Source organism: Dama dama, chromosome 12 (genome assembly GCF_033118175.1).
Source record: "Dama dama isolate Ldn47 chromosome 12, ASM3311817v1, whole genome shotgun sequence".
Lineage (NCBI taxonomy): Eukaryota > Metazoa > Chordata > Mammalia > Artiodactyla > Cervidae > Dama > Dama dama.
The window spans coordinates 87,670,684-87,694,604 of NC_083692.1; the positions used below are offsets into that span (position 1 = coordinate 87,670,684).

Below are 23,921 nucleotides of genomic sequence, written 5' to 3' on the forward strand. Positions count from 1 at the left end.
GGCAATTCACTCCAGTGTTCTTGCTTGGAGAATCCCAGGGACGGGGGAACCTGGTGGGCTGCCCTCTGTGGGGTTGCACAGAGTCGGACACAACTGAAGTGACTTAGCAGCAGCAGCAGCAAAGGTTCTATTTGGTTCTTTTTCAGATTCATCTGATCACTTTTGATACTCCCATTCTTTTGTCATAGATTCAATCATCTCTAATTTCTTAAGCAAATTACACATAATTACTTCCTATTTTATAACAGATAATTCTAATATCTTCAGTAGTTGTTGGTCTGATTCAGCAGTGTTGTTTCTGCTGACTCTCATTTCATGTAGTTTCTATTTAATGATTTTTTTCGTATGACCTTCTGTTCCTTAGAAGTTTATCTGTGTGAATTCTTTGAAGCCTAGATTTAAAGTGTGTTTCTCCAGGGAGCATTTACAATTACTTCGTCAGGCATCTGGGGAACACTTTAAAATGCATTTTTTAGTTAGTTGTTTTGGAGGAGGGGAGAACAGGGGGCGATACGGGCAGTGTGAGGCTGGCGCCCTACACAGTTGAAACTGGTCTTGTCCTGGAGATTCTCAAGGAAGACTCTTCTTTCTTTTGCTCCAAGCCCAGTGAAGACAGAGGCAGACAAATCTCTGTAGGTATCATTTTTCCTAGTTATCTAGCCCTTTGGAATCCTAGGTTTATGCAAGAGCTCGCTTTCTCACTTTGGTTGGGTCCCAAGAATTATCTTCTCTTCCCTGAGTTGTGTAGCCTGTTAAAGCCAGATTTTGGGTCACCAGAGATAGGCAGATATCCTTTGGGGCAAATATTGGCTCCAAAACCTCTGTGGATTCAAGATTTCCTAATGCTTCTGAACTTTGGCATTTCCCTTATTTTCTGTCATCTAAGCTATGTCTTTGAAAAGTATTTTTAAAGATTTATTCAGCATTTTAGGTGTTACATCCCAGGGAATTTCTCTACATATAGCTATTGGAAATGACATCTTTTACTTCTGATAGGGGAATTCACCCAGATCACAGCTATTGTAATAGTTAATGAACTTAGTTTTATTTCTCCCACCTAGTTTCATATTTACTACTGATTATATTTTTCTCCCTCTCCCTGGCTTGTTCAACTTTTTCTTTATTCCTTATGTCATATTGCTTCACCACCATCATCATTTGCTTATTCAGAACTTCTACTCTGCTTTTCAGTTTCACTGCTGGTTTTGCCTGTTTACTTCTCCCCTGTCCTTTTAAAAGCGTTCTTGTGCATATGGCTGCACTGGGTCTTCATTGCTAAGCACAGACTTTTCTCTAGTTGCTGCTAGAGGGGGCTACTCGCCACGTGCAGTGCGTGGGCTTCTCATTGCAGTGGCTTCTCTTGTCATGGAGCACAGGCTCTCGGGTGCATGGGCTTCAGTAGTCATGGCACACGGGCTTAGTTGCCCTGTGACATGTGGAACTGTCCCAGAGCAGGGATCAAACCTGTGTCCCTTGCATTGGCAAGTGGATTCTTAACCACTGGACCACCAGCGAAGTCCTAGAAGATCTTTAGAATACTTTTATTCTCTACTCTCCAAAACATCCTCTCCTTTCCAAGGATTTGCTAATAGTTTAAACCAATGATGTCCAAAAGAATTTTGTGCAATATTGGAAATGTTCTATACCCAATGTCCAGGACAGCAGCCACTACCCATGTGTGGCCATGAAACACGTGAGAAGTTGCTAGTGCAACTGAAGAACTGCATATTTGGTTGTATTTAATTTTAATGAATTTAAATGTAAAAAGCCACCTATATGACTAGTGGCTACCCCACTGGACACTGCAGACTTTATTTCATTTCTGACTTAATAAGTTTTCCCTTATAGAATGGCTTTGTTTCAAGAATTCCTACTTTAAAAATTACCAATTATTAATCACATCATCATTCATTTAGATTTAGCTACATGTAGTCATTTCTTCACGACCCAGGTCGTGACGAGTCGGACATGACTGAGCAAACTTCACTTTCACTTTCCTGCATTAGAGAAGGAAATGGCAACCCCCTCCAGTGTTCTTGCCTGGAGAATCCCAGGGACGGCGGAGCCCAGTGGGCTCCCGTCTATGGGGTTGCACAGAGTTGGACACGACTAAAGTGACTTAGCAGCAGCAGCAGTCATTTCTTCTTATATATCAAATATTCCCTATATATTTTTTCATCCTGTGTCTTGAAATCTCTCTTCTACCCCAGTTTCATTTGGTATGAGTATTTTGTTCAGTCTTTTTTTTTTTTTCCAGATTTTTTTTAATGTGACCATTTTATTGAATTTGTTACAATATTGCTATTGGTTTTTTTGTTATTTTGGCCACAAAGCATGTGGGATCTTAGCTCTCTGACCAGGGGTCGAACCCATACTCCCTTCATCAGAAGGTAAAGCCCTAATCACTAGACCACCAGGGGAGTCCCTGTTCAGTCTTCATGCACCCCCAAAATTCCCTCACAGAATTAATGGTATCTTGACTGGGGCAAAGACATGAATCACAAATCTTTACCCTGGTGATCTGTGGAAGTTTCATGGCCCAGCCTTACAGATGTAAAGACTAATGTTAGTTTATCTTTGAAAGTCATCTCTTCTCACCTGTACGAAATTGTATCATGTCCCTTTTATCCTTGGGTGGCAGGTACAAATCTCAGACTACAAAGCAAGGTACATGATAAACAGAACTCTCCTTATCTAACTGAATTGCATTTCTATTTTGAGCCCTCATGTCACTGGGATGGAGGACAGGTCATCTTAGTCAAGACTACGACTCAGTTCTTGAGTTGGGGTGGTGATTATGTGGTGCTGAGGCAGGGGAGGGGGAATGTGAGGCAGATTCAGTTCTTGGGGATCTGCCTTGCTGTCCTCCCCCAAGAGGTCTGGACATCAGACACTGTGTCCCCGGACCACACTTGGTCTCCCTCTGGGCCTCCCCTCCGCCTCTCCGGGTCCTCCTGCCCTCTGGGCCTCATCTCACCACACTCCTGCGCCTATCAGATGCATGCTGCTGAGGCCACAGCTCTCCAGGCGGTGGAAAATATTCGTGGGCACACGGAAGCCTTCCGCTGCTCATGGGAGCTCTGTGAGGACACATCAGGCCCACCTGCCTGGCCACACCCACCGGACGACTTTTGCTTCCACTCCAGCACCGGTCATGGCACAAGGAGGTCCAGACCCTTCCCACCTCCTCAGCTGCCCCAGAGGCCAAGGCTTTGGACTCCCCAGACCTGATTGTTGTCTTTTCTCACTTCCCCTCTGAGTTTCCTCCCTCCCCAGCTCATGGAATCTTTATTTAGTGTGGGGGCCACACAGGGATTGAGCGGCAAAGACTAGATTGATATCCAGAGGTCCAGACATCCCAGACAGGCTCCTCTCAAGCCTGCAGCCTGCCCTGCGCAGCAGTGCCTGAGAACCCCTCTGGGACAGGACTTACCTGCCAGGACGGAAGGACTCCATAAACCCTGGACAAGGCTGAGGCCACCCAGGCAAGAAGTCTGCAGCACAACGTCACTCTTCTTGTATGGTTGAATCCTCACCGGAGGCCTGACACCACCACTGCTTGACTCATTAGCCAGGGAGCTGAGAGGACTGGAGCCAGGAAAGAGGAGAGGATAAGAGATGAGGGAGTGTACCCCCAGCTGGTACATAGCACATTACCTTTTTTAAAAAACTTTCTACTTTGTATTGGGGTATAGCTGGTTAACAATGTTGTGATAGTTTCAGGCGAACAGCGAAGGGATGCAACCATACATATGTATATACATACATGTATCCACTCTCTCCCAAACCCCTCTCCCATCCAGGCTGCCACATAACACCGAGCAGAGTTCCATGTGCTCTACATTAGGTCCTTGTTGGCTATCCATTTTAAATATAGCAGTCTCACATCACCATTTGAAGAATCAAAGAGAGAAAGTCTTCTTCATTCCCATTTTACAGATGGGAAAATTGAGGCTTCGAGAGATTGAGTAACTTGCCCAAGGTCGCAGAGCAAGTAACTGGAGAAGCTGGATTCAAGCCAGCTTGAACACTGAGCCCCAAACCTCCACACCACAGAGTCTCTTCCCCACCAGGCTCATGATGACACCCATTTGGCAGATGAGGGAACTGAGGCCAGAGGAGAGAAGTGACTTGCTCAAGATAGTAGAAGAGCTGGACCCAAACCCAAGACTACATGCAGGGCTGTTTAACCTCCGTGCTCCCTGCCTACTTGGGGTCCCAAGCTAACAGGAAGACAGATCCCCATGGTCCTGCCCCGCGGCAGCGGCCATCAGGTGGGCACAGTGCCTTTGAAGTCCAGCTGGCCCCGTGGAGCCACCGGCTGCGTCGCACTGACAGTCAGCGAGAGAATGCCGCCAACACCCTGCGCTCCCTCACCTGCCCTGCCAGTGCGCGTGCCCCGGGATGGGTACCTGCAGTCAGAGAGCGGGCTCCGAGGCCCTGCTGCAGAGGCGGCGTGTGGCCCCACCCCCTGGCCATAGCTGATTGGGCCAAAAGGAGACACCTGACCCGGGTTGGGCCAATCGGCTTCTCTCCTGGTTTCTTCCCTCCAGCTGTGGCCCGTGGGGCCATCCTCCAGGCCAGGTCCGGGACAGAAGGATCTGGGAGACCAGTACAGTGGCCATGACAAGGGGCCTTTCAGATTTCTACCTGGGGAACGTAACTGACCGATGGCTTCAGCAGCTGCACTCTGGGCCTTAAAGACCATTTTACATGTAGGAAAACGGAGGCTCAGAGAAGAGGATGATGTGGTCAAGGGGAGGGAGGAACACCTCAACAGCTGGACATGAGCAGATGGCTCTCAAACTTCAGTTTGATAGTCAGTAGTACTAAAGCTGAGAGACAGGGATCCCCCCGCAGCCCAGCACACCCAGTGGGCCAGCAGGTGCCAGTGCTCGCCAAGCCCAGGGCCTATTCCCCCCAAAACCCAGATGCAGGGAATTCACTTCTCCCGTGACCCAGGCATCACTACCCCTTCAGCCCCAGAGCTATGCGCCTGTTGGACAATCCCAGTTCTGGGGCTCTTCCCACACACAGAGGTGAACATGTGGGCCTGAGGCAGACTGGAAGACTAGCAGAAAGGGATCGTTATACAGACATTATGTCTGTGTTTTATTATTCAGGAATTCATCAGGCACCTACGTGTGCAGGACACAGTGACCGCAGAATATTCCAGGAACTGCCAGGATTTGGAGATGCCTGGAAATCAGAGACTGAGCATTCACACTCAGAGCTGTGTGACCTTGAGCAAGTTACTTAGCCTCTCTGATCCTGTTTCCTCATCTACAAATGGGTTATATGAGAATTTCATGTTAGCACAAAAACTGACAAAAGCAGACTTCTACAATTAATCAGGAATATTAGTGCCAGGGGGCTTCCCTGATGGCTCAGTCGGTAAAGAATCTGCCTGCAATGTGGGAGACCTGGCTTCAGTCCCTGGGTTGAGAAGATCCTCCAGAGAAGGGAGTGGCTACCACTCCAGTATTCTTGCCTGGAGAATTCCATGGACAGAGGGCCGAATAGACTACAGTCCACAGAGTCACAGAGTCAGACACGACTGAGGAGCTAACACCCTGGGCTTCCCTGGTGGTTCAGTCAGTAAAGAATCTGCCTGCGATTGCTGCAGTTAGGACTTCTGTCCTTGAAGGAAAGAGCCGGGCAGTGACATGGATCTGATGCTTTAATCTGGGCACCCAGAGACCAGCCTCCTACACACAGCGCAGCAGCTAGAGTCTGTGCGCTGGGCAGCCATCTGCCTTCTGAAGGGCAGGGTCCAACAGGAGTCTGTCCCATCTTTCTCCTCTACCACCAGAACTCCTTCCACAAGAGAAGACTCTTCTGGCTAAAGCCAAGCACTCAGAGGAGATGGAAGACAGGATGGGAGTCAGGGCTCTGCAGCATGTATGCCAATGGGGAGGATTCAGTGTTTAGAAGGACTCAGATATGGAGCAGACATGGGATCAATCCTACAGGAGGGGCTACTCAACTGGAAATCTTCAACCTGAGTTACCTAGAAAAACACTAATTGTCTGTATACCAGAAGACAGATGTAGTTACTGGGGAGTTCAGTGGAAAGACAGCTCAGACCCAAATGGAAACATCCAGGAGGTCTTCCTAGAGGAGGTTGCATTTAGCCAAGTCTTGAAAGATGCTGTGGTGACTAAGGGAGAAGGTAGGACACTCTGGGGAAAAGAACCAGCATGAGCAGAGACTAGGAGATGGGAATGGGTCAGGTAGCTTGCCTAGAGTGGGACAGGAAAGAAGGACAAGAGTGAAAAATGGGGCCATATGGGGGCCATCAGTAACAAGCAGGGGTAAGCTTCTGAAGGCCCAAACGCCCTTGGTCAGGAGTTTGATATCTACCTTGTTCTGCAGAGGAACAAGGATGAGATTTTGAGCACAGGAGTAATGTTCTCAATGTGTATTACTGGAATAGACGCCCCAAGGCATTCCACAACCCTAGGTGTCACCAGCAGATGCCAGAAAGTTTTTGCCAGCTTTTGCATTTCCTTTAAATGGTCTCACTTCTCTCTCTGCATTTTCATCAGAGATCTAATAAAGCTCTGAATTATATGTATCATAAGCCTGTCACACATCCCCTGTGTATCATTCCAATACAAATGGACAGTTACACACACATAAACAAACCCACTCAGAGGGCCATGCAGGTTGCAAAGACCATTTCTGGGATGCATGGCCAATATTGGCCACCAGAGGGCGCCTCCAGCATCCCAGTAAAGAAAGCGCCCAGACTGGGCTTAAGAACCCACCCCAGGCAGAAGGGTTGTAGAAGCCAACAAGTACACCTTCCTCATCTTACATGTGAGGAAACAGAGGCCTAAAGAACAGGGTGATGTCGTCAAGGGGAGGGAGGAGGGAGTGGCTACCTCAGCAGCTGGTCGTGAGCAGATGGCTCATAAACTTCAATTTGAAAGTCAATAGGAAGACTTCCCTGATGGGTCAGTGGCTAAGACTCCTGTTCCCAATTCAGGGGGCCCGGGATGGATCCCTGGTCAGGGAACGAGACCCCACATGCTGCAACTAAGAGTTTGCATGCCACAACTAAGGATCCTGTGTGGCGCAACTAAGACCCAGTACAGCCAAACAAATATTAACAGGAAGGAAAGAAAGAAAGTCAACAGGATTAAGACTGAGAAAGAGATATCCCCTGGGCCAGCACACACCACCACTACTCCAGGAAGGAGTAAGATAGGGACAAGAATTGCAGCCAAACCAAGCACTTGGCTTCCTGGACTGAGTCTATGTCATTCTCCTAAGAGTCATTCATTGACTTGCTCTTTCTTCACCTGCTCACTCATCAGGTATCATCCATGTTGAGGGAGACAGAGAGACACTCAGTTCCATTTCTGACTCCCACTGAGGGCAGATTGGGAGAGGCTGAGGGCCTGAGCAGGCAGGACTCAGGAAGGACGGTCACTGTGTGGCCAGAGAAAGGTTAGGAGGCAGAAAGGACAGCCCGGGAAAGGACCGGCTAGGATCAGCCCAAGGTTCTGGCTTGGGTGTCCCAAGGCAGTGGACCCACTCAGGGCCACTCTGTTCATGACTGCTGCATCCCCAGCATCTGGTGGCTTGAGACTGATGAATGAATGAATGAATGAATGAGACCAATGACCAAGGGAAGAAAATACCTGAACCTTTATCATAGACAAGGGATTGCTGTTCAGTCACTCTGTCGTGTCCAACACTTTGTGACCCCACGGATGGCAGCATGCCAGGCTCTCCTGACTTTCACTGTCTCCTGAGTTTGCTCAAACTCATGTCCATTGAGAAGGTGATGCCTTCCAACCATCTCATCCTCTGTCGCCCCCTTCTCCTCCTGCCCTCAATGTTTCCCAGCATCAGGGTCTTTTCAAGGGACTGTGTGTGTTAGTCGCTCAGTCGTGTCCAACTCTTTGCGACCCCATGGACTGTAGCCCACCAGGCTTCTCTGTCCATGGAATTCACCAGGCAAGAATACCAGAGTGGATTGCCGTTCCCTTCTCCAGAGGATCTTTCCAACCTAGGGATCGAACTCTGGTCTCCTGCATTGCAGGCAGACTCTTTACCATATGAGCCACAGGGAAGTCCTATAATTAATTTATATTAATCTATAAATTTCAAGGGATTAATGTCTATTATATAAAGAGCCTCTAGAAGTAGAGTAGGAATAAACCAACAACCTCCAAGAAAAATGAGCTAAAAATATTGCCAGACAGTTCACAGAAAAAGAAATGCAAATGGCCCTTAGTCATATAAAAAGATGATCAACCTCAATCAAGTAAAAGAAATGCAAATCAAAATGACTCAGAGATACCGTTTCCTACCTATCAGACTGGCAAAAATCCGAAAGTTTGGCAACACATTCTGCTGTGGAAGTTACGGGGAAACAAGCCCTGTGCAGCTGATGGGAACGCAAAATGGTACAATCCCTTTGCAGGGGAACTGGGCGAAAGCTAGCAAAATCACCATTTATGCTCAAGCTGTGACTTGGGAATTCCACTGCTGGGAATATACTCCATCTTTCTACTATGCCGAAAGATGGAAGTACAAGGCTTTTTACTACAACTCTATTTGTAACAGCAAAGGACTGGAAAGAAGGAAAATGTCCATAAGCAGGGGACTGTGGTTATCAACACAAAGGAGGACTCTGATGATAAAGACCAGAGGAGCTCTCAACAGACCACTGTGGGAGGCGGTGCAGGGCAAGATGTAACGTGAATCAAGCAGGATAGTGGAGAGTGTGGCTGTGCACTCACACTTAACTAACAAAAGAAGGGAGGGATGTGAGTATGTGTGTATATCCACATATTTTATATACACATACACACATATGTGTGTACACGTATGTAAATCAATGGAAGGATAAAGCTCAGATATGCAGATGACACCACACTTACGGCAGAAAGCGAAGAGGAACTAAAGAGCCTTTTGATGAAAGTGAAAGAGGAGAGTGAAAAAGCCGGTTTAAAACGCAACATCCAAAAATCAAAGATCATGGCATCTGGTCCCATCACTTCATGGCAAAGAGATGGGGAAACAATGGAAACAGTGAGAGACTGTATTTTCTTGGGCTCTAAAATCACTGCAGATGGTGACTGCAGCCATGAAGTTAAAAGACACTTGCTCCTTGGAAGAAAAATTATGACAAACCTAGATAGCATATTAAAAAGCAGAGACATTACTTTGTTGACAAAAGTCTGTCTAGTCAAAGATACAGTTTTTCCAGTAGTCATGTATGAATGTGAGAGTTGGACCATAAAAAAATCTGAGTGCCAAAGAATTGATGCTTTTGAATTGTGGTGTTGGAGAAGACTCTTGAGAATCCCTTGGACTGCAAGGAGATCAAACCAGTCAATCATAAAGGAAATCAGTCCTGAATATTCATTGGAAGGACTGATGCTGAAGCTGAAGCTCCAATACTTTAGCCATCTGATGCAAAGAACTGACTCACTGGAAAAGACCCTGATGATGAGAAAGATTGAAGGCAGGAGGAGAAGGGGACGACAGAGGCTGCGATGGCTGGATGGCATCACTGACTTGAAGGACATGAGTTTGAGCAACCGGGAGTTAGTGATGGACAGGGAAGCCTGGTATGCTGCAGTCCATGGGGTCACAAAGTCAGATATGACTGAGCGACTGAACTGAACCTAACTGAAGGATAAAGCATAATTTTTTTCAAATTAATAATTAGAGGAAGGGGGGATGTGATGAGGAGGGCACAAATGAAAGTTAGACCTTTGTAAATATACTCTGTACGATAGACTTTGTAACCATAAATAAAATTTTAGATAAATTCATAAAAGCTGAAAGTAAAATGAAGCAAATAAATCTATACATTGAATTAGTGACAGAACCACAAAGAGAAGAACTATCCCAAGTGACTTTCTAGCCAAGTAATTTAAAGACATGTGAACCAATCACAATGTGTGGGCCTTATTTGCATCCTGATTCAAACACCCAAGTTGCGAAAAAAAAAATAAGTATGACATTCAGGAGACAATCAGGAAAATGTGAGCTCTGACTGGATATATATTAACTGGGATAATGGCATGTTTTACATGTGATAATGGTACTGCGGAAAGGTAATATTGAATATTTATGAATAAAATGATATGACATCTGGGATTTGCTTCAAAAATAATTAGGTCATGGTGGGTGGGGTGAAGAAACATGATCTAAGGATGATAAGGAGGTAGTTGCTGAAGGTTGCTGATGAGTAAGTGGAGGTTCAGTAAAGTACTCTTCTTTCTACTTTCTTAGATGTTGGAAATTTTCATAATGAAACATTAAAAAAAAAAAAACCTGGCACTTGGTAACAATGTGGAACAATTGAAACTTGTACCTACTGGTGGTAATGTAGTCTGGAAGCTTCTTATGACAAACTTAACCCACGCACGATCCAACAGTCCCACTTCTGGATATTTACCTAGAGAAATGGAAACTTCAGTTCAGTTCAGTCGCTCAGTCATGTCCAACTCTTTGCTACCCCATGAAAACTTACATTTGCCCAAAAAAGAGATGCTTTCAGTTAGGAACAGAATTCCTGCTGGCATTTGTCAAGATGTGCAAGTTAGACTTTAGACTTTAGAAGGTTATTATTATTTTGAAAATAGTATAGCCATTCCAGATAACAGTCTGGCAGATTCCTATAATGCTAAACATACACTTATGACTCAGTAATCCCACTTCGAGGTATCGTCCCCGGAAAAATGAAAATTCCTTTTTGCACAAAAACCTACACGTGAATGTTTGCAGGTGGCATTATTCATAATTGCCCAACACTGGACACAATCCAAATGTTCATTAGCCGACGAATAGATAAATGAATTGCCTGTGTGCTCTGTCACTTCAGTCGTGTCTGATTCTTTACGACTCTGTGGACTGTAGCCCATCAGACTCCTCTGTCCATGGGATTTTCCAGGCAGGAATACTGGAGTGGGTTGTCATTTCTTTCTCCGAAGGATCTTCCCGATCCAGGGATCAAACCTGAATCTTCTGCATCTCTTGCATCTCAGGCTGATTCTTTACTGCTGAGCCACTGAGGAAGCCCAAATAAATTACCTATAACCTATACAACCCTGAATCTATACAATTCATACAGAAATAAAACTCACTGGGCAATAAAATAGGAACCAAGTACAAATACATGGAAGAACTCAGATGACTCTCATAAGCTTTTACGCTGAGTGAAAGAAGCCAGATTCAAAAGGTTACCGGCTGTATGATTCCATTTACACGGCATTCTGGAAAAGGCAAAAGTATAGGGACAAAAAATAGATCAGAGGCTGTCAGGGGCTGGGAGGAGGAGGAAGTGCTGTTGACAAAGGCGCAGGAAGGAAGTACTGATGGAAATATTCAATAGCTTGATTATGGTGGTGTTTACACCACTGTTGAACATTTGTTAAACCTCACACAATAAAAAGGGATGAGTTTACAGTATGTAAATCGTACCTCAGTGAATTCTGCCCCCAACAAACAAAAACCTGGCACTTGGTAGATGATCAATTAAATGTTGATTGAAAGTCGGATGGATGGGTGAACAAACAGAAGCCAGTGAGAGGAGGTGAGAGCAGGAATGTGCCTGTCTGAGCAGGAGGCTGGGGGACCTCTGGGAGCCCTGAGTGGGGGTGACCAGGGGCAGCAGGACATTCAGGGTGGAGTCCCCGAGGTCACAGGTCCTTGGACATCAGCTGACCTCTACTCCCCCTCCCTCTCTTGACCCTGCCCCTCCCCACAGTGAATGCCCAGGCCCTGGCCACTGCCTCCAGGAACAGTAGCTTCAACCCAAACACGCTCACTCTCGGGAGGACTCATTCTCGCTGCGGCCTATGTTCAAGTTCCTTTGGGTTCTGAGATAGGTGGGTGCACAGAGCAAACCCACAGCTGCCTCCCCACCGGGTCTTTCCCGTCCTCCCTACGTCCTGCCTGAACCCCAGGAAACAGAGGCTCCATCCTTCTGCTTTAGACGTGGAGTGCTACCCACAAGCTTGATGGAGAGCAGAGCCCAGAGCCGCCTCTCCCCACTCACTGCCACAGTCATTGCTCCACAGGGGCCTTGACCCAGGGCTTGGGGGCTCTGGGGGAGACAACGTCCCTTCCCTGAAAGAATGTTAGTGTAATCTGATTGGAGAACACAGATCTCTCCCACAAAGAGCTCTCAGGTTGACGGAAACCCAGATACGCTCTTGTGATTCTCACGCTTGACAGCCTCCCTAGTTTAAGCCTGTACTAAATCCTAGTTTCTTGAAGATGGAGTTACAAAAGGCAAAAGTGCTTTGACTATTGTTGAACATGAGGAGCAAGGAGGGACATGGTGGATCCAGACTTGTGAGGAGAAGGTCCAGATGTGGTAACCATGGGAGGTGTTGACTTAAAGGGAAAAGAAAACTTTGCAGAAAGTTTTGCAGGGTGAGTCAACATTGTTGAAAGGCTGTAGGGGGAGCTAGAAGAACGTGAGCATCCATGGGCAGCTCTGGGAGTAACTCAAGCTTTGGGGAACTTTCAGGAAAGTTTCAAAACACAGTGTCCCTGGAGGCACGTGTGGCACTTCACCTATAAAAACCAATCATCATACCTTTGTCCCACAATTATTAGAAAGATCAAGTGTTACTACCTAGGTAAAACTAAGACAAAGGAGTTGTTTGGGGAAGAAAACAAAAGGCTGCCAGGAGCCAGGACAACCAAACCGCACTGGGTTAGGTGTTTTGAGCCAGTTCCTTGCAGTGTAGTGGGCGGCGTGCAGGGAGTCAGAGAAATCTGGTCTCAGTCCTGTCTCCACCAGGGCGGGGCTGTGCGGCTCCCGGCAGGTCACTGCTCCTCTCCGGGCATCAGTTTCCACATCTGTAAAATGGGCCCAATGCCGCACTCAGTTGCTGTGAGGATGAAACGAGAGAAACGTGTTGGTGTACCCGGTGCCCGTGAAGTCTGGCCCTCGCAGGACTCAGGGAGTGAAGGTGATTGGAATGGGAAGGCCAGCCAGCCTCCCAGTGTCACCATGAGGAGGCTAGGAGGGGCTCAGGCTTCAGGAGGTTCTGAGGCAGCAGAGTGGCTGGAATCTAGGTCACACTGGTGAAACTCAGCCTGCTGAGGACTCTGCCTGGGGGTGGGACCTCAAAAACCACAGGAGCACCTGGGCAGCAACGCTGAGCATTTGGCCTTGGACTCAAGCCCTGGTTGTATTGCCTACAAACTAGGGGATCCTAGTCAAGTGTCTCTATTTCTCTGCACCTCACTTTCCTCTTCTGGAAAGTAGGGATACTATGCCTGCATCACAGAGGTCAAAGTGTGGGTGGCTGGGTCCGCAGTTAGCATGTTCCCAGCAGCCTGTCCCCAAGTTCACCTTTGCCCCTCAACTCCCCCCATCTGGGGAACTTAGGGGGAGCAGAATCTGAGAGGAGGGGAGAAGGCAGAAGCCCTGCATGACCAGACCCAGAGAGGGGAAGGAATCCCTGCGAAATCTCCCAGCACGTTAGACGTAATCCTAGGTGCTTCCTGGAGGGGGCGGGCTTCTGAGAGCAAAAAGCCTCCCTGAACTTTCAAGGGGTTTTGATGTCTGAATCTGTGTCCCTGTCTCTCACGCTGTGACTTCCCAGTGCTTCCCTCACATTCACCAGGAGTGTCTGCCTTTCCCCAGTTTGCAGGGAGTGACCATCTGTGAGGGCCTTGGGAACCTCAGTTGCAGACACAGCACCATCCTGTTCTCAAGAGACCAGAAAGAGGAGAGGCTTCGGGCTCCTGTGAGGTCTGGGGAGAAGGCAGGAACTTCCAAAAGCGAGTCCATGCCAGCATCCCCAGGCCCCAGCCTGAGGAGCATCGCACTAGGAGTGAACGCAAGCGGGAGGGTGGGAGGCAGGAGGCCTGAGGAGGAAAACACGAGAAGGCCTTAGAGAGATGACCAGGGAACTAACTGCTGAGCCATGGGTTTCATGAGGTCAGGGGCCTACTCTCTCTTAATAGCTTGAGGTCTGGGGGCAAATTCCTGGTGGTTCCTGCTTCAAAATATACCCAGGCCTTATCTTTCAGCGAGATATACTGACATATTTATGGATGAAATAACATGATATCTGGGATTTGTTTCAAAATAATCCAGTTGTCAAGAGGGGTGAAAGGTCTGTATGAAACGAAATTGGCTGTGAGCTGATGATGGTTAAAGTGGGTGATGGGGCCATGGGAGCTCCTTGCATTATCTTTGTTACTTCTGTGTGTGTTTGACATTTTCCGTAACAAAAAGTTCCTGTGTCCAGAATCAGCCATTTCTCTCTAGCTCCAAAATCACTGCCCTGCAGCCAGCCGTTGCATGGATGCAATCTCCTCACAGGTCTGCCTGCTTCGGTCAGGCCCCTCCAGCCTATTCTCAACACCACCACCAGAGGGAGCCTGTTACAATGTGAGGTCCCTGCTCAAACCCTCCCGCAGCCCCATCTCACTCAGAGAACCCCAGCCTCCCAGTCCACACTCCATCTCACCCCTGCTCCCTCTCATGCTCCTCTCCAGCCACACTGGCCTCTCTTCAGCCTCCCACCGTCTCCTTCATGACCCCGAGGGCCCTATGTGCTGAGGGAGACTTGAGGGAAGGTCTGATTTAACCAGACTTCGGAGAGGATCCTAGGTGGCACAGTGGTGAAGAATCTGCCTTCCAATGCAGGAGATGCAAGTTTGATCCCTGGGTTGGGAAGATTCGCTGGAAGAGGAAATGGCGACCCACTCCATTATTCTTGCCTGGGAAATTTCATGGTCAGAGAAGCCTAGTGGGCTACAGTCAGGCCATGGGTTACAAAGAGTCAGGCACGACTGAGTACAGGGCCCAGTACATGCAGACATGCAGAGAGCATTCACCCATGACACTCAAACATTGTAAAATTGCAGAGGACACAATTATACACTTAAAAAAGTATTTGTTGTTTTCTGAAATTCAAATCCAACTGGGCATCCTATATTATATCAGGCAGCCCTATCTGTAACAGACTATGAGCTAGTCCTACCAAGAGAATCATGTTGTCATCTTAATGTCTCCAATGCCCAGCACACAAAGGTGCCCCCTCCTAGCAGACAGTTGCAGAAAAGCACCCTCTGGGCTGATGAAGCTCAGGCCCAGTTGCAGGGTTTCAGGTCCATTTACTTCAGTGGCAAGGTGTCCTTTAGCAGTGCACAACCTGCCCGACCATACATGGCGGCCCTACAGGAAGCCAGAGAAACAGGTGCTTCCAGAATGAAAGCAATTGAAACTGGCCTCCCAGCAATTTCTCTCCCCTAAAATGGGTAGGGACCAGGAGGGAGTGACAATGCCAAGGCCTAGACTGGCAGCCCCCTCTGAGTGCTTTTGGATTCGAGCCCATCTGGGATGGTTCTGAACTCTTGTCTTGCCCCATGGTGGTGGGTAGAGGAGGGCCCAATGCCAGACGCCAGCTGCCCCCGTGGCTGGAGGGTGCCCACTTGGAACCATTCCAAGTAAACATTTGACCAGCTCAGCCCCGGCCATCACCCCACGCCAACACTTGGCCCTTGTTCCTGGACAGGCCGCCCTGTGTCCTGTCCTTTGTGGCTGACATTTTCAGCCGGGCCCTGCAGGGGCTGGGGTGACCCGGTGCCCCATCCCCATTCTGCAGACAGGCTCCAGGGAGGTGGTCCCTGCGACAGTGAGGACTTGGCGGAGGAGTCCCGGCAGACGGGCTGTCGCCAGGCCAGGCCAGCCACCCCCCTGAACACCCCACGTGGGCCCCAGGGCTGCACAGTCCATGGTCTAACAGTGGAGCCATGGGGCTGCCAGCTGACTCAGCTGCTTTATTCCAGCCCTGGAGTGGTCTGAGGGTGGCTGAGGACCGTGGCTCTTTCTCTGCTGAGAAGCCACAGATAACGCCGGCGACAGAGCCTGATAAAGCGTCTGTCAGAGGCTCCCTCCCAGACAGGCCCTGCTGTTCCTGCCAGCCCCAAGGGCCCCTGCAGCCCAAGCCTGTCTCCAGAGGTCCACCCCTCCCTGGGATCTCAGCTTTTCTCTTCCAGAGGCTAAAGAACAGGCTAGCAGACCTCTCCCCACCCATATCTTCAGTCTGGCTCTCAGAAGTCCCTGAGGCCTCTGGGCCCAAGAGCAGAATAAACCAATCCTCTGATTTACTCTCACGAAGAGAATGTCAAGGCATGTGCCTCTCTCGGTGGAATTCCAGACTGTGACTCCTGGGGAGTTAGGGGGATGGTGGAGTGGAGGGCCTGGGATCTCTTCCTAGAGCCTCTCAAAGGACACCCCAAGTCACCTCTTTCAATATCACAAAACCCCACTCTATGCTGGGGTCTATGATGATACAGGAACAAATAAGACACAACCACAGAAGCTTCCAGGAAGAGGGTACTGAAGATCTACCCCAGCCAGACCTGCCCCAGGCCGGCACCCCAGGTCTACAGAGGGGCCTGGCCTGCAGTAGGAGGTATGTGAGAGGTCCTAGCCAGCCCTGGGCTCCCTTGGGTGAGATTCAGTGCCCAAGGGCTAGAGAACTGAGACCATAAGTCTTGGATCTGGTGGAGGAGACACGGGCCCTGCCCTGGGGATCAGAAGACACCGTAACCAAGGCCCTGAGAACAGGCTTCTCTGAAGTCGGCCCTCGCCTCATCCTGAGCCTGGTGCAGGTGAGCGGGTACAGGCGGCAAGCACTGTCAGAGGGGAGGCCCCCATAGGAGAGGCCCTGCTCCTGCATGGGGGCACAGGGCTCCCACTTTAACTGAAGGAGTGTGGGGTTCTGGGTGGGGCTACCTGCTCTGTGCTGACTGAGCTGAATAAGGTAGACAGTGGAAGCTGGAGACGCCAGGCTGGAAGCCAGTCTCTGCTCTGTTCCTCTGTGACTGACCCAGGGCAGACCTTTGGCTCTCTCTAAGGGGTGGGCTACAGGTCCTCCGGGGCCCCGCAGCGAGAGGAGTCCCAAGGGCGAGGCCCTGTCCAAGGGCCAGCGTGCCCAGAGGGAGAAGCCTGGGCTGCCTCTGCTCCCCCAGAGGAGGGCTGCCTCTCCAGTTTTACTTGCTCGGAGTGCAGTGGAGGGTGGGAACCCAGGTTTCCTGCATCTTGGACCAAGGCACTGCCTTTTTTGGATGCGGGGACCTCCCCGGCCCTGGCCCCAACAGCTTCACAGGGGCCTCTGGCTCATAAAGCCAGTTGTTTCGGGGTGTTGGGATTGCAAGAGAGTCCTCCTGCCTTTCCCCACCTACAGCAGCTCCCTCTGAAACCCCTGCAACCACACAGGCTCAGCCTGGGTAACCCTCCACACACACACACACACACACACCCCTGTGCACCAGAACAAACCCTTCCCTCCCTGGCATCGACATGCGTGCTGTGGCAGTCTTTCCTCATGCATTCATTTATTCTTCCCTCAAACATCTACCGTCTCACGTGTGTGCCAGGCACCGGGGCCCAGCAGTGAACGAGACAGTCCTCGCTCCTGTCCTGGAGGAGCTTAGAGGGCTTAAGGGCTGGGGTTCACCCTCCACATTACCTGGCAGAGAAGCCCCTGTCATATCGGGTATTTCCCTGGTTACAACTATGGCTGCCCTCCCTCTTCAGATCAAGAGGAACACAACCCCCAGCCGTGCCCCCATGGGCATACAGGAAAAGCTTGGCTGGCAACCCAAGCCCTGAGCCGCTCATTCTCCCATCCACCCACGGCCTTGACTGCTTTGCTGCAAACCTCCTGTGCGGCTTTGGAGATGTCACTTCCCTCTCTGGGACTGGGACAGTGACTTTGGAACAGGGTTGAAGTGGTACAGTTGTCCCCAGCCAGTTGATCCTGGGGGCATTTGGGATGCAGGTCAATGAGAGGTGGGAGTGGGGCTCTGCAGCTCCATTGCAGGGTGAACCTGGGGTCCTCAAGGCTCTCTCTGAGGAATCTTGCCTGTCTACAAATAGAAGGGTCACTCTCAATGCCATCTCATTGGCCCCCAACCAGGAAAGCCGAGTGCTCCCCACTTCAGGGAACTCGTTGCACACCAGGCCGCGGATCTGAGCACCACAGTGAGTTACCACATTTAATGATAAAGCAAATCAATGAGAAAAGAAGACCCTGTCCCCTTTCATCCCTCATTTCTAACAGCGTCATCTGATCCTAGCTAAGGCTTGGTCTATGGCAGGACATCAGGCTTTCCCAGTGGTTCAGCAGTAAAGAATCCACCTGCCAATGTAGAAGATGTGGGTTCAATCCCTAGGCCAGGAAGATCCCCTAGAGGAGGGCATGGCAACCCACTCCAGTGTTCTTGCTGGGAAAATCCCATGAACAGAGGAGCCTGGTTGGCTACGGTCCATAGGGTTGCAAAGAGTTGGACACAAGCAACTGACCATCACCACCACCATAGCAGGACATCAGTGGAGGGCAGTCCTTGCCTCTCAGAGTGGTACTGGGAAGTAGGCAATGTCCCCAGGTGTCGGTTCTGAGACAGGCACAACTACATTCTCCATCTCCTTTACTCTTCACCAGCTTTCCAGGTAGTGTACTTTTAACTTTTTAATTGAAATATACATAGGACAACACACATGAATCTCAAGACATTCATGGAGCTCAAGTTCAATGAACTTTGACATGCATATAACCCATATGGTGGGACTTCCCTGGTAGTCCAGTGGTTAAGAATCTACCTGCCAATGCACAGGACACCAGTTCAATCCCTGGGCCGCAAAGATCCCACATGCCACAGGGCAGCTAAGCCTGTACGCCCCAAATACGGAAACCAGGGCTCCCAGAACCCATGCTCTGTCCCAACCGAAGCCACCATAGTGAGAAGCTCTAGCACCACACCCAGTGAGTAGCCTCTGCTGGCTGCAACTAGAGCAAGGCCGCACGTAGTCATGGAGACCCAAGGCGGCCCAAAAAATAAAAACCTATGTGACAACCAGATCAAGACAAAAAGAGTTCCAACATGCCAGAGGTCTTCCTCAAGCCCCCTTTCAGTCCACAACCCCCAAGGATAACCACTATCACAGCCTCTCTCACCATAGATCATCTCTACCTGTCCTTGAACTTCTTACTAATGGAATAACATAGACTTATTCTTTACACCTGGCTTCTTCACTCGACAGTGTGGCAGTATCGTTCACATTGCTGCATCTGTCTGTCCATGGTTTCTTTATGTTGCTGTCCTTCCTTCTGCTGATGGACGCCAGAGTTGATTCCATTTCAGGGCTATTGTAACCAACTCCCAGGGTCATGCTGCCCTGTGCCTTTTGGGCATGCACATTCACCTCTCTTGGTGACAGTACCTAGGAGCGCACCCACTGGGTCAGGGGGTGGGTGGACGCTTAGCTTTCATAGCTATTTAGGCAGCATGTATGTTTAGGACCATTTTACAGACATAGAAGTCAAGGTTCAGAGAGTTTAAATCACTCACCGAGCTCACACAATCACTAAGTCATGGAGCCTGCTCCGGAATCCAGAGATTCCAGACTCCAAAGTCCTTTTAATCCTGCTTTGTAGAACAGGTGAAGGGGGTGCAAGGGTGGAGAGCGCCAAAAGAGATGGGAAGCAAAGGGGTAGCTCAGCCAGCCTGCTCTGTAATCAGCTCCTGGGATGTCCGGGCCGCCTTGGGAAGGCACAGCTGCAATTCCAGGCAGACACAGAAGAAATGCGGCAACTCAGAGGCAAATAGAATGCAGTCTGGTCCCTCACCCTTCCCCAGCCCCACTCACTCCAGCCACACCGCCTTCCTTGCTGTGCCCTGAAAATGCCAGCCAGGTTCCTGGCTCACTGGCCATCTGGCCTTCAGCTCCCCCTTTCAGAACTGTTCCTGCCTCAGCTAGCCACGTGGCATCTCCCCCATGTCTTTGGGGCCTCTGCTTCATTTCCCAATCCAAAAGAGCACCCCATCCCTCACTGACCTCTCACCTTTCACCTCCATCTGACCTAATTTTTTTGTGCACATTTGTGTATTGCCTGTCCCCTACCCTAGAATGTGACCTCCAGAGGCCCAAGCCTCCCAATCTCGTTTGCTGTTCCACCTTGACTATGCGGAGCAGTGTCCGGCACCTGAGAGGCCCTGGGCGAATGAATGAAGGAATGAAAAGCAACAACTTGGAGCAGTTGGTGGCAAAATTGCAGGCCAGGAGGGGCTTGTGTGTCAGACCCAGCTGCCGTGCTTACGTTCTGAGATACAGCTCCCGCAGACCACGACAGCAATCGAGAGCCACTGGGCAGGGTGAGGTGATGCCCACGCTGACCACGAGGGCCTCCAGGCACTGCAGGACTCAGCCATCGCAGCTGGCTCTTGATGGAGCCAGAGGGACAAGGGTACCAATGTGTACCTGGGTACCTGCTGGACTGACACTTCAGGATGGGGAATTTAGGATTCCTGGGTAAGAAGAAGAAGCAATGGCCACAGATCTCCCCAAATGATTTTTCCCTTAGGGAGTCTGAAAGAGTATCTTTAAACAGATGGGCCTGGGAATGATGTGATGGGTCCAGGAAAATTCCCACCTCCTTCCACCCCTGCCTGGAATACATTCTCCATTCCTCACTGCCACTTGCTGGTCTGGGAAGCCTCTGCTGATTCCTATTATCACCCTGGGCCTCAGTTTCTTCCTCCTGGCAAAGGGGTGGGATTTGTCCGTGATAGACAGTGAAGAAAACAACTCTGGATCAAACGTCTGCTGGTACGAGTTCTCACACCTCAGGACTGCTGTGTGTTCTCCAGCCAGCTCTTGCCCTCTCTGGGCTTCAGATTCCCACATGTCAAATGAGGGAATGTGGCAGAACGATCTCCAAAGACTGAAAGCCTCCCTCGGGTATGACTGAGCTTCTGTTCTTCCCAAAGGAAGGACAAATTTATCCAGGGATATAGGGAGAGGGAGCCACGGGAAGAGGGTGATGACATCAAATACAAACTTTGCCAATGCCATAGCTTTGCTCTGACCTAGACTTGTTGGAGGTTTCCTCTCTGAACCCCCCTGAATGCCTGGGTAGGCTTTGGATAATATGGGTGGGGGAGCTGTGGTTGGCTTCTCTCTCTGCAAACGAGAGTCTGAATCTCAGAAGGTGACCAACACCAGACCACATCTACGCACTGTCCCCAAGAGTTTGCCCATGCCGCTCACAATTCTACCACATCTCCCCATTACCACCAAGACCAGGAAAAGACTAGCCCAAGTCAGAGAAAGACCCAACTTTCAGATGAACAAAACTGAGGTTTTTCTAGGGATCCCACAGATCATTCATTCAAGCACATAGGTACGCCCAAGTCTGGCCTTGCCACATGTCAGGGTTACCTCACTGACCCCATACACGAGCCTGTAAAGAACACGCCATTTTTCTCCTCATTTGACAGATGGAGGAACTACAGCTCAGAGAGGTTAAGTGACTTATGTAAAGTCACACAGCTGTGAGTAGTGGGGCCAGGATTTAAAACTAGGTCTGTCTGACTCCAGATCTGTTCTTTATGCTTCCTGCCTGTGGACTGAGGGACAAAAGGGCGAGATTTTGTGCTTCGGAAATCCAGAAACCTGAGAGGTGGATTTTGCCAACAAGGGGTGAGCAGGGGAGTCGGGGCCTTTGCACCTGCTGTTTGCTTTATCCAAAAAGCCTTCCCCTAGATAAATGCCTCACTCTTCACTCAGATCTCAGCTCAAAGGACACTTGCACGGGAAGACATTCTTTCTAGGACCACTGAGCCTCAACAGAACTATTCTTCTCACTCTCTGTAGCCCATTATAGTAACACCTGTCACCACCTTAAGGATTATCTTATCTGATGTGAATATCCATGTATTATTTACTTGTTGTTTGTCTCCTCTGAGAATGTAAGATTTTGTCCCTCTTACTCATCCCTATAACCCCAAAGCCTAACACACACTTGGCACAGAGTAGGAATTCAACTCCTATCAGTTGAGGGGAGGCTCTGAGAGACCAAGTGCCTTTTCCCCTAATAATTGAAAGAAAGTGGAGCAGCTCTTATCTGCTACGCAGAGAGAAGAGGGTGGAACCGCGCACGCTCACAGCCATCCCTAGTTGTTAACCCATTTCACAGATGGGGGAACTGAGGCTCCCTCCAGCATCAAGGGCCCACAGATGGCACATGGCAAATGAAGCAGTCCATCGGGGTGGGAATGCACGACCCCATGAGTCCGGCCGCGAGCCCAGTGCTCCCAGTAAGAGTGGGGGTTCGCGACCAGAAAGGGAAGGGGTGGCAACACCCCGCCCCCACACACAAGCGCTCGCAGCGCACACCCCGGGCTGTGCAGTGCGCCACGGGGCCCTGGCCTCGCGCCGGGGCCGCACCCAGGGCCTGGCCGCCCGAATTCCTCCCCTCCCGCCCCCGCGCCGGCGCCTCCCGCCGCCCCCTGCCGCCCCTGGAGCCCGAGCGCGGCCCCCGCGATCCCCCGTCCTTCCCCTTCCCGGGGCCGGCCGGGTGGCGGACGGTGAGGACGGGCCAGCCCCGCCGGGATGCTCGTTCGTGCCCCCCAGGCTCCCCCTGCCTGCCGGCCCCGGGCCCCCAGACTCCGGGCGCCCGCAGGCCCCGCGGGTCAGCGGGAACCGGCAATTTCCCGGCCGCCCGCCCCGCCGCCCGCTCTGTACTTAGGCTGATGACGGGTTCCCGCGGCCCTGGTGGCGGGGCGGGCGGCGGGTTCAGGGCGGGCGAAGCCGGCCCAGCCGGTCCCGTGCTCGGCTCTCAGGCGGCCGCCGGGCCTGTGTCATCCACCAGGAATTTCTGTTTTCCCCTCCGCGGGGCTGGAAGAAAAAACAATAATTAGGTCACTGGGCAGGCGGCAGAGAGGGTGTGGGACAGGCCAGTGGCGCCCCGTTGGGCCGGGAAAGGCTCTGGGAGGCGGACGGGGCGGAGGGGCCCCCGCAGCGCTCCCTGCCCCCTTCCTGCCCTCCCCAGGATGCGGGCGGGTGCAGCAAAGGAATCCCTCACCGCGGCCACAGCTCCCTCAGGGGCCAGTTCATTCCGTGCGCGCGTAGTGGGCACCGCTTGTCCGCCAAATTCTGTGCGAGGCGCAGGGGACCTAGCATTAAACAGAAGAGAAGGAAGAACTTGGTAGAAAAGACCCACAAGCTGTCATGCAGAAATGTACAATCATCGCACCCGTAGGGGGGCCTGGGGGGTGGGTTCCAGAATCCCCGCTGTTACCGAAATCCAGAGGTGATTAAGTGCCTTATATAAGGTAGGGTGGTATTTACACGTAACAAACCGGCATCTTCCTGTATTGTTGTTTAGTCACTAAGTCGTGTCTAACTCTTTTGCCACTCCATGGACTGTAGCCAGCCAGGCTCCTCTGTCCATGGGATTTCCCAGGCAAGAATACTGGAGCCGGTTGTCATTTCCTCCTCCATCCTCCTGTATCCTTTAAGTCATCTCCAGATTACTTATAGTACCTAATACAATGCTGAGTAAATGACATGTAAATAGTTGTAAATATAATGTAAATGCTATGTAAATAGTTGCCCAGCCAGCAGCAAATTCAAGTTTTGCTTTTTAGAACTTTCTGGATTTTCTTCCCAAATACTTTCCATCCAGGGTTGATTGCATTGCAGATGGAGACGCCACAGATAGGGGGAGGGCTGACTGTATAGTGGGAGGCGTGCTGCACAGAACAGAGGAGTTTCAGGGTACTCTGCTTGCCCAGAAAAGAAGAGGGGGGTGGGTAGTTAGGGAAGGCTTCCCTGAGGAAGTGGCACTTGCACAGAGGTTTGAAAGGAATGAGGACTGGCCAGGCCAAGTGGAGCTGGTGACAGGAAGGGTAAGGTGGTGGAAGGAACAGCATGTGCAAAGGCTTGGAGGTAAGAGCCAGTGCATGTTATAAGAACTGGGAGTACAGAAGAGGATCAATGAATGTTTAATTCTGAATGTGAAACTAATGAAAGACACATATTTTGGGTCTCATGAGGCCCATAAACATAAGCCAGTTATATTATCTGATGCTCAACTGAAGATATAGCCACCTTTTCCTACACTGGAGGA

The 23,921-nt window shown here is 50.3% G+C and overlaps 1 long non-coding RNA gene across 2 annotated transcripts in view; it reads right to left on the reverse strand.

Annotated features, from left to right (window-relative positions):
- The window catches only part of LOC133067439 (uncharacterized), a 32,156-nt gene extending 9,512 nt beyond the window's left edge, over positions 1-22,644 (reverse strand). The window contains exons 1-3 of one of the 2 annotated variants that reach the window (XR_009695254.1): positions 22,535-22,644; positions 10,347-10,426; positions 3,434-3,588 (exon numbers count right to left, since the gene is read on the reverse strand). This is a non-coding gene — a long non-coding RNA (uncharacterized LOC133067439). Of the gene's footprint in view, positions 1-3,433; positions 3,589-10,346; positions 10,427-19,359; positions 19,661-22,534 lie in introns of those variants that run through there. The other variant, XR_009695253.1, reaches the window with a different exon arrangement.
- Between the last annotated feature and the right edge of the window lie 1,277 nt (positions 22,645-23,921).